Here is a 16,026-nt window from a genome sequence, read left to right as displayed (position 1 = left end):
CCTGCAGCCCGCGCCGGTGCTCCCAGAGCCCGCTCAGCACCAGCTACGCGAGCCCTGCAGCATCCTCCAGCCACCCGGCGCCCGCAGCTCCCCTCCGCCTCCCCGCGTTGTCCCGGGACCCCGGCCCTGCGCCGCTCGCTGCCCGCGCCACTTCGCAGCAACTTCAGCGGCCGCGCGCCGCCAGCCTCCCGCCCGCCTTGGAAGTTTGCAGCGCCCGCCGCAAAGTTGGGACACTTGGGCTCCCTCAATTTCGCTCCTCCCTGTCTCTGTCTCATCTCTTCAGTCCCCTCGGTTCCCCGATCCCGGTGCTCAGCATTTTGGCCGCATCCCGGGACGTGGACTTTTGCCGCATCACACACCTCGAGGGAACATCGTCCCTCTTCCCGCAGGAGAAGCACGCAGACCTTCTTGAAGGTAAGGAGCGGGGAAAGCAGCCCTGGACTCCCCGACGCCTGAGGTCGGCGGAGCAGACCTGGCCGGAGCGTGTCTGCATACCCCGCTGCTCCCCAGCGGGTGAGGCGCGAGCCCATGCTGCGCAAGGCCGGCGGGGTCCCCGAGGGCGCGGCCTTGGGCAGATCTCCCGCGGCGGGTGCGTGGCTGGGCGGCCCTGGCGGAGTTAGGCGGGAGCCGGAGCGGGAAGGGCGGGGGAGATGGACACTGGGCGCGCGGCTTGCGGCGCGTCCCGGGGAGCACAGGCTTCTCCTCGCTCGGCCTGAACACACTCTGAGCTCCGGGTGGGCTATTGCGCCCCTTCCTGGGTTCGCTTTCCTCCTGCTGCCGCTAGATCTGCGGGACTGTGTTGCGGGGCGCCCTCGTGGGTCAGAGCGGCTGGCAGGACTCGCGCGCGGGGAGCGCGGAGACCTGTGCGCGGGGACTGCCGGGGCGCGCAGAGGTGGCGCAGAACTCCCGGCCTTGCGCGGCGACCCTCGCCTCTTCTTCCTCATTTGTGCCCGGCGGAGCGGCGGGCCGCGGTAGGGAAATTTCCCTCGGCTGGGTGGTCTGGATACGCGCGCACTTTCGCCGGCAGAGAGGAGCAGAGCATCGCCCCAGCCGACCGCCCTCCCGCCGTAGCGGCCATAGATGTGGTGACCTCTAGGGTCGGTGCCGCCAGCCGGGTTCGCCTTACTGTGCGCCCGGGGTTCTTCTCCCGGAGTCATCGCTGTCCCGACACTGCGATCCTGCTGTTCTTCGGGGCGCTTCAGAAACTGTTGGATACTGGGTACCTTTTGGTTTCCTTGTTCCGGCTTCGTTTCCACTCCTTCCCGGCAATCGGTCCCAGGCCGAAGCGTGAGAGCCTCCCAAGCCTGCAGCAGGAGCTGCGCGGGTGGCCGAGGTCCCGGTAGGTGACCTGGCACCTCGGCGTTGGCGCTGCACGCCCCCCGCCCCCACAGCCCCCAGCAGGTTGCGGCTCTCCTCCCAGACCCTTCCGGGCGCTGTCCATCTCTGGGAACCGTTAGCTCCTTGAAAAGTAAACCTTGAGCTGGAAATCAATCCTAGCAAGGGCTCTGGTTTTGAGTTTTACCAAGTTCTTTTAAGTGACTTAGTTGGGCTGGTAAATTTGTTTCCTTCTCTTCTTTCAACCCGGCTAAATCACAGGGAAGAATTTATTTTCATTTGGTTGCTCATCTCCGAAAACACACTATCTTCCCATTCCTCCCCTATCCTCCTCCTGCTTTGCTTCCTGAACCCTTTTTCTGTTCTGAAGGAGGGGAACTCTGCGCCTCCCCGGTCTCCTCCCACCTGGTCCCTGAGCACCTGTGAGAACCAGGGGAGTCATCGATGGAAAGAAATAGGACCCCCTCGCCATTCTCTGCCCCCTTCAAATAAGTAAAACCCTCCCTGGGCTAACAGAAGTAGAGATAAAACATCCCTCCGTTTGCCTCCCTCTCCCCTCAGCGCTTGCTGAGGATTCCATTATTATCCTGAAAGAGAGATGGATGGATGCAAGGGGGAATGCGCACACAGAGCAAAGTGTGCTGAGGGCGGTCAATATTTGTTATTATTCATTATTACTTATTAAGAGTGCTAATAAGGCTGTCACCCTAGCTGAGCACTGTGTTCACGCCAGCTAGATTTTATGTCAGTCTCTTATTACAGTGGTTTCGGAAAGGGCCAACACCATAACAGTATTCATTCCTCACACTCATTCTGCATATGGGATTAATCAACTGTCGAAAGAGATACTGTCATTTTACCAGTTTTAACTCATGAACTTGTCTAAAACTGCAGCCTCTGAAATGGCTTGTGCTCTGTCTTCTAAAGTTTTAAAAAACTTGGTAACATAATTAATTATGGTCCCAATTCCCATTTTCAATCTAAACCTATAGTCAAGATTATATTAAAATATCCCAACATTCATTCTCTAATAGTGACTCTTAGGATATTACATTCCAGTTGAGGGGGCAGTGAGAGGGACAACTGGGAATGAGGGGGTTCAAAAGTTAGTATGATTTCAAATTTCTATCAAAAATGTGTATTCCTGGGGTCAGAGAGATGGCTCAGCAGTTAAGAGCTCTTGCTGCTCTTGCAGAACACAACAGTCTGGTTTCCAGCACCTACACCAAAGCTCACAATTCTCCTTAACTCCAGCTCCAAGGGATCTGATGTCTCTGGTCTCCTGGGGCATTTGCACTCAAGTGCACAAAGCCACACAGCAGCACACACATCAATAAAACCCCTCTTCTTCCTTTAAAGAAAGATATCACTCATTTGTTTTCTGCACAGCTCTTTAGCGACTGTCCTTAATCTTCACACAGTTGAACCCTAACAGCATGAGCCTTTTCTGTATTCCTGTTTCATTTTTGTGTCAGGGTCTTTTATTCATTAAGCTTTATGTCAAAGACTCAGGCTCATGGCGGCAGTACTGTTTTAATTAGTAACTGTCGTAAAAAAGAAGCTAGAATTCTGTAATGGGCCTAAATTGCTATGAATTATATGTGGTTTAAATTACGCATTTATTTCAGTAGAAACAAAACCATCTTTTAATCACTTGCGCATACCGCTTTTATCTCTGAAAATATATAATTGCAAACCATCCTTGTATGAATGAGGAAAGCCCCCCCCTTTAGTTTTTTTTTTTTTTTTCCTGGCTCTTGCTTAGCATTCGTATGGTCAGGTATGGGTGTCAGCAGACTCAGGTCACAACTTTGCCTGCATGGTACTGGGGAACACAGCATCCCAACCAGCTGTCACAGGTTGATCCTCAGGTCTCTTGGAGGCTTCTTCAGTTGGCATCATGAACTTGGCCGCTCTGACATTTGGTTTTCTAACTTGAATTTATCAACCAGACTCTGCATGTGGTAGTGGGAAACACATGCTTTTAAACTCTAACAAGTTACTTGAAATTAAGGAAAAGCAGTTGCCTTTCTGTATCAATTTCTTAGCAGCTCTGTTGTCCAACTAGAGATCAGAACATGTTATTTTAAAGCTAAATGTTTTATTGTCTTTTTTCCTTTTTTTCTTTCTAGTCATTGTTATGAGAATGCAAACAAGTTTCCATCAAGTACTTATGGGAATACTATATATATATATTTATATATATATAATTTTTTACCTTGACATAAGGTACAAATCCTGAAGTGATTATCAGATAGCATAGTATGTGAATTGCACATGATTAGCACAGATTCTAATTATTTTAATGGCTCTTCCTCAGTTTCCCAGTGAAAACGTGGTTAATTCTAGTGACAAAGCAGTATGCTCTGTTAGGAGTTTTCTTTTTCTTCCTGTCTTCTTGTCTGTTCTTGCTTTGGTGGCGGGGGGGGCAGGGCATACATGCTCGCAGTTAAGGAAAGTTCTCTCCTAATTATCAGGAAGAACTAACATGGCACAGTCAACTGTGTGGGTTCGAAGGCCAGCAGAACCAACTCAAAATGGTTCCATGACTCACCCTCCTTGACATCATTTCTATGATTTCTAAATGTTTCTTTAGAATGATTATTCTGAAAAGTAGAATTTATCCTTCCCCTGTTGGTTCATTCACTGACTAGAAGACACGCCACAGTTGAATTGTTTAAAAGTAAACTACACTAAATCTTTGCTTTGGAAACTGATTTTAAAACCAAACTATTCTAGTATTTAAATACTTTCTTCGAAATACTTTGTATTTTATTTCCTGTAGTTAGGATATATTATATCCCCCGTATTGCAAATGATTAAACAAAATGATAGCTAAAATATGCAGAGTCTTGCTTCCATATTAATTTCTATCTAGAAAGCAAAAGTAAATAGGGGAAAAGAATATTTTGCTGTGTCACGCAGTTGTGTTGGCCGTGGATTCAGTTAGATTCGGGGGAGGGGCACACCATTTCAGTCTCTGTGTTTGCAGATTGTTGTATCTCTTCAGAGATGACACCTGACATTTGCCCATAGGTGCTCAAAGCAGGTCTGTTCTAAACTGCTCACTTAATAAACACTAACTGTAAAGAGATATCTATACCTTCCTTCTTCTTTTTGATATCTTACTAAAATCTGCAAACCACCAAATCCACAACTTTTACTCTTTAGAAATATTTTGAAAACATAAATTATATAAGATAATATACATTTACCCTCAAATAAAAAATGTTGCTTGTTTTACATTTTAAAATTGAGAGCATTGAGTGAAATGGAGTGCAGGCAGGAAAGAGCACAGTTCCATAGACTTGTACTTTCAGGATGAAGACGCAGATCTTCCATTGGGTCTCATACATTTCATTTTATACTGGGCCTCAAAAATTCACCTTGGTATGTTGCCTTGTTGTGAATTTAAGACATAATTCTGATGTCCAAGAATTAAACAGGCTAAAATTTCTTCAAGTTAGGCCCAGTGAATATTTGCATTTAAAAAAACTTGATTTTTAAGTAAAGTAAAAGACACAAATATTCCTTTCCAGAACTGGTATAACAGTTTCCCAGTGTCTCTAAAACCAGACTGACTTTACTCTTTGCAATAATCTTAACCTTAGAATGCAGAGGTCACTAAAGAGGAGTGCTCTTTTGTATCCTTTGTAAAACACAAATGCCTTTTTATGATGTAAAAAGAAACAATCAAAGATCTATTTAAATTTGTTCCTATGTATAAAGATATGTTTTGAATATTTGTTAATTCACAAATGAAGAAAAGCACTTAGCATCTCAGGTGATCATTGAACCAGCACAGTCTGACAAAGATACTGATCTTTCTGAACTAAGACACAAGATAAATTAATGACAGGCTAAGTAGCCCTGTCCACACACCGCCCTTGACATTGACTAGAGAAAGATTTCAAATGCATAGTTAGACCCATTATAATGACTATGATACTCAGTTCACTATAGAGTGCTATGTTACAAAATACATTATATAAAACAGCACAATACAATAATAAAAGGTTTGGAGTCCAACATACAGACAACAAATTATAAGATGAGGGGTATTAAAAGAAGTGAATAAGAAGCTGGAAAATGCCCCCCAAAACTAGTCACTGTTGTGCAGATTAGTCATTCCTATTTCATAGGATCCTATTTCATTTCATAATTCCAGCTATCAATAAGTATCAAATCTTATGTTCTGAAAACTTCAGTATTCTGAAAGTTTAAAATGCTTATCAACTTTTTCATGGATTTTGTGCCACATTTTTAATTTTTCTTTGAAATTTTGGTTTTCCATAAAGTTGTCAGTTATTAACTAATACTAAAATTTTTTTCTGTATTTTGAATTTTACAAATAGGTGGCAATGTTTTTATTTACTAATATTATTATAGTCTTAGATAATCCTTGATTATTTACAAAGTATTTTCATATCCATTATTTTCCCTAATCTTACAAGTGACCCAGAAAGAAATATATCTTTTCCTTAATGAGAAATGAGAGACATCATCTCAATGAAGAGAATTACCTAAAGTGACGTTTTATTTATTATTTTTATCTTATGTATATGTGTGTATTGTCTGCGTGTAGGTAAGTACACCCATGTCATGCAATGCCCAGGGAGGACAGAAGAGGCTGTCAGATCCCCTGGAACTGGAATTACAGACAATTGTTAGCTGCCATGTGGTGCTGGGATTCGAACTCGGGTCTTTTGCAAGAACAGTCAGTGTTCTTAACCGCTGAACCATCTCTCCAGCCCCTGGCAAAATTGATTTTAAAAAGTAATCTGCAAAGTTTAAGTTGAAATTAATAGTCAACTTAAATTGCCTGGATAAAATTTGCTTTATTTTGGGACTGGAGAGATGGCTAGTGGTTAAAAGTTCTGGCTACTCCTGCAGAGGACCTGGGTTCGAATCCCTGCACCCACATGGTAGCTAATCAGTGTCCTAATTCCAGTTCCAGAGGATCTGATGCCTTCTTGGGCATTGCATGACACAAGTGCACTTACATACACATAAAATATAAATAATAATTTTTTAAATTTGCTTTTATTTACATTTTACTGATTCAAAAATATCACTTATTTAGCTTAATTCTACAAGATCATAGCTGTATATTGTCTGTACATTATTATTTAGTTGTTTTCTGATAATTATTCATTAGGTAAGTTTTTTAGGTGGACTGTTAAACTTTTTTTATTTTTAAATTATTCTTTAAGGGAAAGCAGTAAAAGAAAATACTTTGGTTCCAAATGACACAGAAGGCTGGCCAGGGTAAGTAGATAAATCTTGGTCCATATGTGTCTTTACAGAAGTTAATTTTTTTTTTTTTTTTTTAGACAAGGTCTCCCTGTAGCCTAAGTTGGCCTAGAACTCACTATGGAGACCTGGCTGTCTTTGATCTCACAGAGATCCACCTGCCTCTGCCTCCCGAATGCTGGGATTAAAGGCGTGTACCACTAAGCCCAGAGAAAGTTAATACTCCCTGATAGGGAAAATCATTGAAGGTAAAATGGGGCATCAACTTTTGATCATGTGCATATTCTAATGTAAACTCCCCCCCCACCTCATGCCACCATACTCTTCACAAATGCTCTTCTATCTTGAAAAGACAAAGTAGACTTCAGCTTGTTTTGTTAAATCTACTTAAAGTTGTGAAATTGACTCTTGAAGGCATGTCCTCTTCCCTTTCTTCTTTATTGATCTGATTGGCTGGCTTTCCAAGTCTCTGGGTGTAAAGTGCTGCAAGATACACTCTTTTTAAAAAAAAGATTTATTTTTATTTGTATGAGGGTTTGCCTGAATGCAAGCATGTGTACCATGTGTGTACCCGGTACCTGTGGAGGCCAGAGAGGATGTCAGCTCCCCTGGAATTGGAGTTACAGTAATCAGCTGTCATGTGCCTGCTGCAAACAGAACCCATCCTCTGAAAGAACAGCAAGTGCCCTTACCCATGAGCCATCTCTCCAACTCCATGATAAGCTATTTTTTGTTTGCTGTCTGTCTCTATGTTTACATCTATGTATATATGTACATTTGCGTGTATGTATTTATGTACAGTAGATAAAACTCTTCATATACATTAGATTTTATTGGGAAAAAGAAATAAAATGGCTTTTTCAGTGACTAGAGACTACTAAGAGAATTTGGGATTAGAAAATGAGCAAGACATTTGTTAGAGACACATTAACCCATAATATCGAAACATATTTTAGTTAAGCATGGTCACTGGAAAATAGAATTCAAATCACTTTCAAATAAATTCTATTTATTATTAGCACATCAGTTATTCTATTCCATTAATGGTGTGACATTCTTGAGGGGTAAGAACTAAAATTAGTCCAGTTCTATGATTTTCAAAAATGATTCATTTCTAAAAAATGGATGAAATTGTACATTTCAACAAAGTAATACTAGCCATCATAGACATACACAAAGACTACCCCATATATTCTAAAAGTTTAAGGCCCATTGGAACATAATAAATAATCAGACTGTGTAAGTCTCTTATATCATAAGAGCACCAAGCTCAATCTATAATTTATTAAAATGTCTACATTCCAAGTTTGTGCACACAAGACAACACTCACCATTGGGCCTAGACCTCCAGATCTCTTTTCCTTTCAGTAGGTGTCATCTTGTGTAGTGATCACTGAATATTTGGATCTGAGCTTTGCCAGCCTTTCCTGTAGTAATTCCTTTTAAAAAAAAAAAAGTAAAAAGATGGAAGCCCACCCTTAACTGTGTGTGTTACTTCTTTAGGGAGAAGGGGTGACATAATTTTGTGTTTGGCTTCCCTTGTCATCTCTATAATTGTACTTTTTTGCTTGTATTATTTCACCATCATTTGTTATAAACACCTCATTAAAAGCAACTATAGGGTCTGTTTGCATTGTCTGCTCTTTGAAAGTATCTTTCTTTGATCATCTCTTAATACAGAAATAATACTGCAGGGCATCCCCGGAACTGGGGCTGATCCTCTGTGCTGTGATCCTAACATATACATCTTAAGTCCTTTCTTACAGTTAGTGCCAAAGAAGTCTGAGCAGCTCACCTTTGAGCCAGTTGCAAGCAAGCTTTATTTATCAAGCAATATTGGTGTCTTCAGATATTATAGTGGATAAAGACTTACAGAAAGAATATTGAGTTTACCTCTTTGTGATTATTTTTTAAAGTACAACACCTTTCTCTTTTTCCTCTCCTAACTCTTGTGTTCTACTAACTCACTCATCTCCTCCTTGCATTGAAGATAAATAATGGGACAGAGAGGGTTAACTGGGTGGGAAGATGGGAAGGCAGAGTAGAAGAGGAGAACAGGTAAGGATAACTAATACTAAAGACTTGAAAAAGCCATATATAAACCTATTGTAGAATATCCCTAAAGTATATACATATACAAACAATTTAAATGGAGTTATTCTATACAAGGAGTTTATGCCTTTCCAAGATGTAGATGTCATAGGCTATCAAACAAGCTGGTAGAGGTTACTTCCCTTTGAGTTATTGGTCAATGGGTTTCATAGACCTCCCCAAACAGTACAGGCTATTCATTGCTCTTGACTACCTCCAGAACTTGATAATAAGACCCTATTGTTGAAGACACTATAACTTGAGTCATAGGACACAGAGAAAAAAGCTGACACTGACCTGGAAGCTTTAACCATACTAGCTATCTTAGTGTGGGAAGGTGTCATGCATGCTCTTGGAGAAGAAAAGCCACCGAGAGCCTTACCCAGCTGTGAACTCTGCAAGCAACAGTAATGACTGGCTGGCAAGACATGCCCACTGGTGCAATAGAAGCACAAGTGCTTTGGGAGTAACTAACCACTTTCTGATTGGTTCCACAAGACAGAATTCATGTATGGTAACCAGCCAAGAACCTGTGACTGGGTAGGTCATGGTCCTAGAAGAAAACCTACCATTATTCAGTTAAATGGACATAGTATTCAACTGCACCTTAAATTTATCTTTATACCCAGAGATTAGTGCATTCTTAATCTACATCAGAGAAGCTTCTTTTTGCAATAGGTGGAGATGAATACAGAGACACACAGTTGATCAAAGTGCAGAGAATAAGAGGCTGTGGCATGCTCAGCACTAAATGGGGCATTATATGACATTCCCTACTCCTCACATCTCAGAGAACATCATGGAAGAGGGTGTAGGGAGATTGTAAATACCAGAGGTAGCAGGAGACTGCCATGTAACAGTGTTTTCTGATCGTGACAGACATGTTGCACGCATGAGCTTACAGCAGCTGTGACTGTATGCTCAAGACTTGCACAAGATGAAGCTAGCCAAAATTCATGCTTGGATGGGGAAGGACTCATGAAGTCCCATCTCTATCTGAATAGCCATTGATAGGTGAGGCTGCTGGGGAAGGACAGTTAGTTTATTTCTGATGTGGCCCCTTTTAGACCGTCCATGTCCCAGAGGATGACCCTATGCCCATACACATATTGGCAACACAGATGCACTTAGTGGATTTTTTAGAAGAGTTCATGGAGTTGGAAGGAACAAGTGTGGGGTGTAAGTGAAGAACTGTAGGGGAGGAATGTGGATGGGCTTGATCAAAGCATTATATTCTTGTATGAAATTCTCAACCAATAAATTAAAAATTAAATTTAACCACTCTCTAAAGAGCATAAAAGCATTTAATACAAGTTACTAGTGCACAGGGGAATTTACTTTTCCACTGGAAAAACGAGGAAATGTTTCACTTTCATTTTGTGGAATGAGAGCACAGATTGTTATCTTTAAAACACTGATGGAGATGGATATGCAGCCAAGACCTCTCTTGTCTGTGCTAAGTCTTCTCAGTCTTTGAATATGTGCAGTTATACCATGTTTGATGTATATGAATAAAGCACACACACACACACACACACACACACACACACACACACACACACGTCTAACACCCTGGCTCTTCCTTTGTATTTTTGGATGGGGTCTAATTGAATAGGGATCTGACCTTTTACCTGACAGGTAAGTAAAGATAGATCAATTTGATGCTGAAACTCCTTCTCGTATCTGGTTTTTAAATTTTTAAAAATATTTTATTTATTATTTTTATTTTATGTGTATGACTGTATTGCCTGCATGTATGTGAGTTGCACCATGTCGTGCAATGCCATGGAGGTCAGAAAAGAGCTTCAGATTCTTCTGGAACTGGAGTTAAGGACAGTTTGCAGCCGCCATGTGGGTGCTGGGAATCAAACCAGGGTCCTCTGCAAGAGCAGTCAGTGCTCTTAATCACTAAGTCATCTCTCCAGCCCCGATATCTATTTTTTTTTTAATATTTTATTATTTTTTTATGTGTATGAGCATATTGCCTGTATGTAAGTGCACCTGTGTCATGCAATGCCCACAGAGGTCAAAAGAGGTCATTGGATCCCCTGGAACTGGAGTTACGGATGGTTGTTGGCCCCATGTGGGTGCTGGGATTCGAACCTAGGTCTTCTGCAAGAGCAGCCAGTGCTTTTAATAGGAAGGGACATCTCTCTAGCTCTCCCATGTCTGTTTTTTTTAAAAGTAAGTCAAATATGTCTTTTACTGTGTGATAAACTTTTGACACTCAAGACTATAGCTCAGTGGTAGAGCACTGGCCTAGTATTCACAAGGCCCTGGGTTCCATCCTCAATTGGTAAAAAAGCATCTGTTTTTGCAGCTAGTTTGAGAAACTGCCTTACATGATTTGTGGGTAAATGGAGAAAGCTTTCATATTCAATGTGGGGCATATTGGTCTCCACACTGAAGATGAGCAAATGAAGTCTGAGATTAAGAGACTTACTGAATTTCATAAGCTGATAGTCAACATGTCTTCACCTCAGATCTTCTTATGTCCAGTCATCTTTTTTTCATTTCGTTTCTTCTCTTTATTTTGAGACAGGGTCTCCCTGTAGGCTCAGCTGACCTGGAATTCGCTACGTAGACCAGGCTGGCCTCTATCTCACAGAGATCCCCCTGCCTCTGCTTCCTAAGTGCTGGGGTTAAAGGTATGTGCCACCACATTCATTTTGCTTTGAAAGTTTTTAACTCTTCAGACTTGAATAAGTAAACAAATGTAGAAATTGCATGATAATGAAGGATAGAAAAGAGCAGCCCCCAAATTAAATCAGATATCTGTAGGGAAATTCAGTCTTGCATTGATGGGAAAACAAGATGTGGAAAGATTTCACCTGAGATGGAGCCAGGAGCCAGAAAAGAGAGCTACACAGATAAAGAAAGTAAATGAAAATCATGCTAGCTGTCCTTCCTGCTAGGTTCTTAAAATGCCTATGAGGTCAGGAACCAGTGTCCCTGGACAATATTATCTCATCTTTCCAAAATGTGTATTTATTTTAGGAGAGGGACTGGGATTCAGTAGAAGTATATATCGAACAACTGTTACTTTTAAATTCCTTCCTTTTACTGCAACAAGACAACTATATACTCAGTGTCCCCTTCCTTTTTTTTGTGGATAAAGATTAATTTAGAATCTAGCTACTTTAAGTATTAAACGACCTTCATTTATCTACTCACTCATCTATGAATTTCATTATCTTTATTTTAGTTATTTTTAAAAATATTTTATTTGTTATTTTTATTCTATGTGTATGAGTATATTGCCCACATGTATGTGAGTGCAGCCTGTGTCGTGCAATGCCGTGGAGGTCAGAAGAGGGCTTCGGATTCCCCTGGAACTGGAGTTAAGGACAGTTCATAGCTGCCATGTGAGTGCTGGGAATTGAGCCCGGGTCCTCTGTAAGAGCAGTCAGTGCTCTTAACCGCTGAGCCATCTCTCCAGCCCCTATTTTCGTTATTTTAAAAATAAAATGGTAGGTATTAATGTTTGAAAGTTTCAAAACAAAAATATATGTGAGTCAAAAGACTGTAAAAAACAAAGCCACCTTCAGCCTGAATTTCTGAGTTCAGGCCAGGAACTACCAGCATCCTCATGTGGTAGGTAGGACGAGTCTCAAGACCCATCCCATACCTACTGAACCAGACTGCAGCTTTTAATAGGAATGCCATGTGATTTGCATCCATGTTAAGGTTTGCGAATACCCCTACCCACACACCCCTACCCTCACATCAGAATGTATCCCAATCAAATCAACACGTACATATTTTCAGAGGAAAAGAAGCCCTCCTGAGCAATGTCCTGTGCTTATTCTACCAAGATTTTGCTGTGCTCTTCAGGAAAGAGGAGACATGTCTTCCCAGCATGCATTTTGACCATTTGCTTCATGCCCTCTGCTCATGGCTGCCCTTGATATGTACTTTAAAACTTTAAGAATACTTCCGAACTACTTCGGTTGCGCAGAGTAACCTATTATACATTTAGCAATCATGAAATTGTCAAATGCACACATTCCTGCTTTTCTCCTTCAGATCATGTTACTACTTGGTGAAACAATTCTATGCTTCAGTGACTAGCCAATTTTAATATTTTCCTGTTCATTAATTCATCATATACCTACAAATGCTCTGAGCAGCTGCTTGATGTTGGGCTCTGTGGTTAGCATTATTAACTGCTGTAGCCCTCAGGGACCTCATGTGTACAAACAGAATTTAAGACGTTGTCAGTGGAGGTGTGAGTACGGAAAATGTGCAAGGAGACTTTCCTGCTCTTACAGAAGGAGTAGAAATTTGCCTTCTGGAGAAGTGGAAACATGCCTTAGCAAAGGAGATGGCCTCTGCTAGGGCTATGGGCACATGCTGGGAATACGAAGCAGAGTGTGGGAAGGTGGAAGGAATGAGTTTTGAAGAGTGAGTAGGGTTAGAGGATTAGAGTCTCTCTCATATGTCACGGATTTTAGCCTCAAGTTGGAGAGCCATCTGACCTTTTTTTTTTATTTAGCAGAATCTTAAAAAAATATTTTTCTTTAATAAAGATAATAATGCAAATACTATAAAAGATGAATAAGGAAATGTGGGAAATGTCTATGAGAGCAAGCTAGGAAGACTCAACATGCAGATAATGTTTGACATTGTCAGTTTGGATAGGAGAGAGAGAGGGTAGATGTGAGAGTGGATGCAGCAGGTGGGGCAGTAGGGTTGGATGGTTAACAGGAAGTGAATGACACCGATGTCCCCCATTGGTAACTGCAGAGTCTGTGGTACTGCAGGGAGTGAAGTGCCTTCTGACCTACACACAGCATCAGTCCTCCAGCAGCTCCTCGGGGGCCACTGCTGGCACTTCTGTCATCAGACATGGACTCTGAGGCTTGGAGCAGGGCTGAACTCTGCCCATCGTCACAGAAGCAAGGAAGTATTCTACCACAGGAAGGAAATTCAAGCTTGGCTCCAGAGCTTGGCTAGGGGGTCATAGCTATGCCATTTTCCATTGCTGGTTGAGCAGAAGGAATGTGGGTCTGGACCTCACACTCTAGAAAATTTCAAGATTTTTCTCATGGCAGATAGTTTAGATTGCCTTGGCTTCTGTCTCAAAATCAGGGAGTATAATTCAGCAAATATTCATTTCATACCTAATTTGTGCAAGAAAGCTAAAAATGACCGCCTAGGAGATATAAAGATGAGGGGAAAGTAATTTTTGTTCATAAATTTATGTTCTATAAGCCTGATGAAAAGCTTTTCAAGAACAAATATAAAAATACTTATGATTTGAGTGAGATAAGAAAGGATCATAAAAAACAAAATGTGACTTCAGCAAAGAACTGTGCTTCTGCCTTATCAGTCTCTGGGGTTCCTGGGGGGACTTGCAATTGGCACTTAATAAACACAAGCTGAGTTACTGACAGTGTACAGAGAGAGCTCAGATAAGAAACTATTTAAGTAAACACCACCTTGCCGCCAGCCTCATAAAAGTCCCCTTCTTGACTTTAGAGCAGTCTGTTTTGGTGCCTGACTCCAGAAGATCAGAAAACATCCTTGCTCTGTTGGAAGACCTCTGACATTTTGAACTAATTCTGTCAGTCTTGCCATAAGACCTTGCCATAAGTCTAGATGTTACTATGCTCCAAGTCTCCTCTGTGTTGTGTCCTGGCCCCTGGGATGAGATGGGAGAGCCCTCGGCCTCTAATCCGAGTTCCATTCAGTAATGGACCATAAAGCCGTGGTGCCCTCCTTTGACTTTAGCCCCAACCCATTATATCTCACCTGACATGAGCCAGGGCCTGTCTTCTGGTCTCTGTGGCCTATAGCAAATGCCTCTTGGTTGGTGGAAATAGTTAATTCACAGAGGAAGCAGATCCCTGGGCAAAGCCTGGGAGATCAATGTCTGTCCTGCCCAACTGTCTTCCTGAGGGTCCGCGTCTGTTGAAAGTCCCTTCCAGTTCCAACATTCTAGGCTTTGTATGGCTCCCTCTTCATTTGGGTCCCTGCTGAGATGTTCTTCTTCACAGCTGCCGTCCCTGACCTCACAGCCTTTTGTGAGGACCCACTTCCCTCAGGCCCTTTGTCTGTTTCATCTTCTTTATGGCACTCACTGCTCTCTGGAATGGGTATATCCATCCTACTTAGTTGTTTACTTGGTCTTTGTCTGCTTTGTGAGTACTATTCCCCACTGCACCCAGGTCATGCAGCATCCAGGTCCTGCAGCGTTGGTATCCAAGTGGTGCTTGCCTGGTGAGCTCTATATGAGCCCTATAGTTCCACCACACTTGTCCTCTTAAAACAGTTTCTGCCTTGGTGAGGATTGCTTTTAATTATATCACAAGGAGCTGGATTATAAAAGATTTCTTTGATCAAAGCTTTATGGAAGATGCAGCCCATGTGTTTAGCAGACACAGCTGGAAAATCGCCAAAGCAACTTTAAAAATCAGGTTTGTCATACGAACAGGACTATCTTTGAACTTGAACAACTTAAATACTCTATTTGGTTGGTTTATGTGGTGAATGTCATGTTTATGTTTTCTCGGAAGGCAACACAGATTACCTGAGATGGAAGGAAAAGTAGATGGGAATTCAAGGTTATTGCTTTTGGATGGGAAAAGATAGGAAGTTTTGCAGAATCCTCTTTCCTGTTACAGTTTTCTGTGTTATTCTTTCATCCTTGCTGCCACTCACAAACAAGGCCGGTGGCCATCTCAATGCCAAAGGTCCAGGGGTAATTCCATTAGACTCATCAGTCCAACAGAGCTTAGTGAGCCCCCTGACTATTACAAAAATCTAAGAAAAAAATCCCGGTTTCCTTCTTGGGTTCTACTGAGGGGTCCCTCAGGGTGCTGAGGATCGTGACTCAGCAAGACGCTCCTTCACCATCTCTGGCTCTAACTGACTTTCATCCCTTCCATTCTTTCCTTGACTGGGCCACCATCTGCCTCATCGATGCCTAGGCCCAGAAAGTCCACTGTCTTGCTGTTTTATTCCCCCAGCATGAGTTGCAAGACATTTGGCAGATGTTGATTTGCAGGAAGGCTCCTAGGTTTTATTTAGCTATTAAAACACAACTTAGGAGGAGGGCTGGCCACATACTGGATTGTTATGGTTATGTCGTTCTATTTTCTTAGTAACTTCTGTCTGTCTTTCTTTTGTTGCCTGCCCTGTTAAAATATACAACTCTATACTGAGCTAAAATGTAGCTTGTCCTAGTTTTTTCTTCATCGCTGTGACAAAATACCAACTTGGGGAGGAAAGGGTTTATTTAGCTTACATATCCTGGGTCACAGTTCATCTGGGAGCCCAAGGTAGGAACTCAGGGCAGGAACCTGGAGGCAGGAGCTGGAACACAGGCCATGGAGGAATGCTGCT

The 16,026-nt window shown here is 42.2% G+C and overlaps 1 protein-coding gene across 1 annotated transcript in view; it reads left to right on the top strand.

Annotated features, from left to right (window-relative positions):
- Positions 1–284: 284 nt before the first annotated feature.
- Positions 285–16,026, top strand: part of Ndnf (neuron derived neurotrophic factor) — a 42,582-nt gene continuing 26,840 nt past the window's right edge. The window contains exon 1 of the mRNA XM_008844617.3: positions 285–414. The gene's annotated coding sequence lies outside the window, so the exon portion shown is untranslated. The remainder of the gene's footprint in view (positions 415–16,026) is intronic.

This window comes from Nannospalax galili, unplaced genomic scaffold, assembly GCF_000622305.1.
Source record: "Nannospalax galili isolate Female #2095 unplaced genomic scaffold, S.galili_v1.0 scaffold441, whole genome shotgun sequence".
In the NCBI taxonomy this organism is placed as follows: Eukaryota; Metazoa; Chordata; class Mammalia; order Rodentia; family Spalacidae; genus Nannospalax; species Nannospalax galili.
This window is presented reverse-complemented; position numbering and strand designations above follow the sequence as displayed.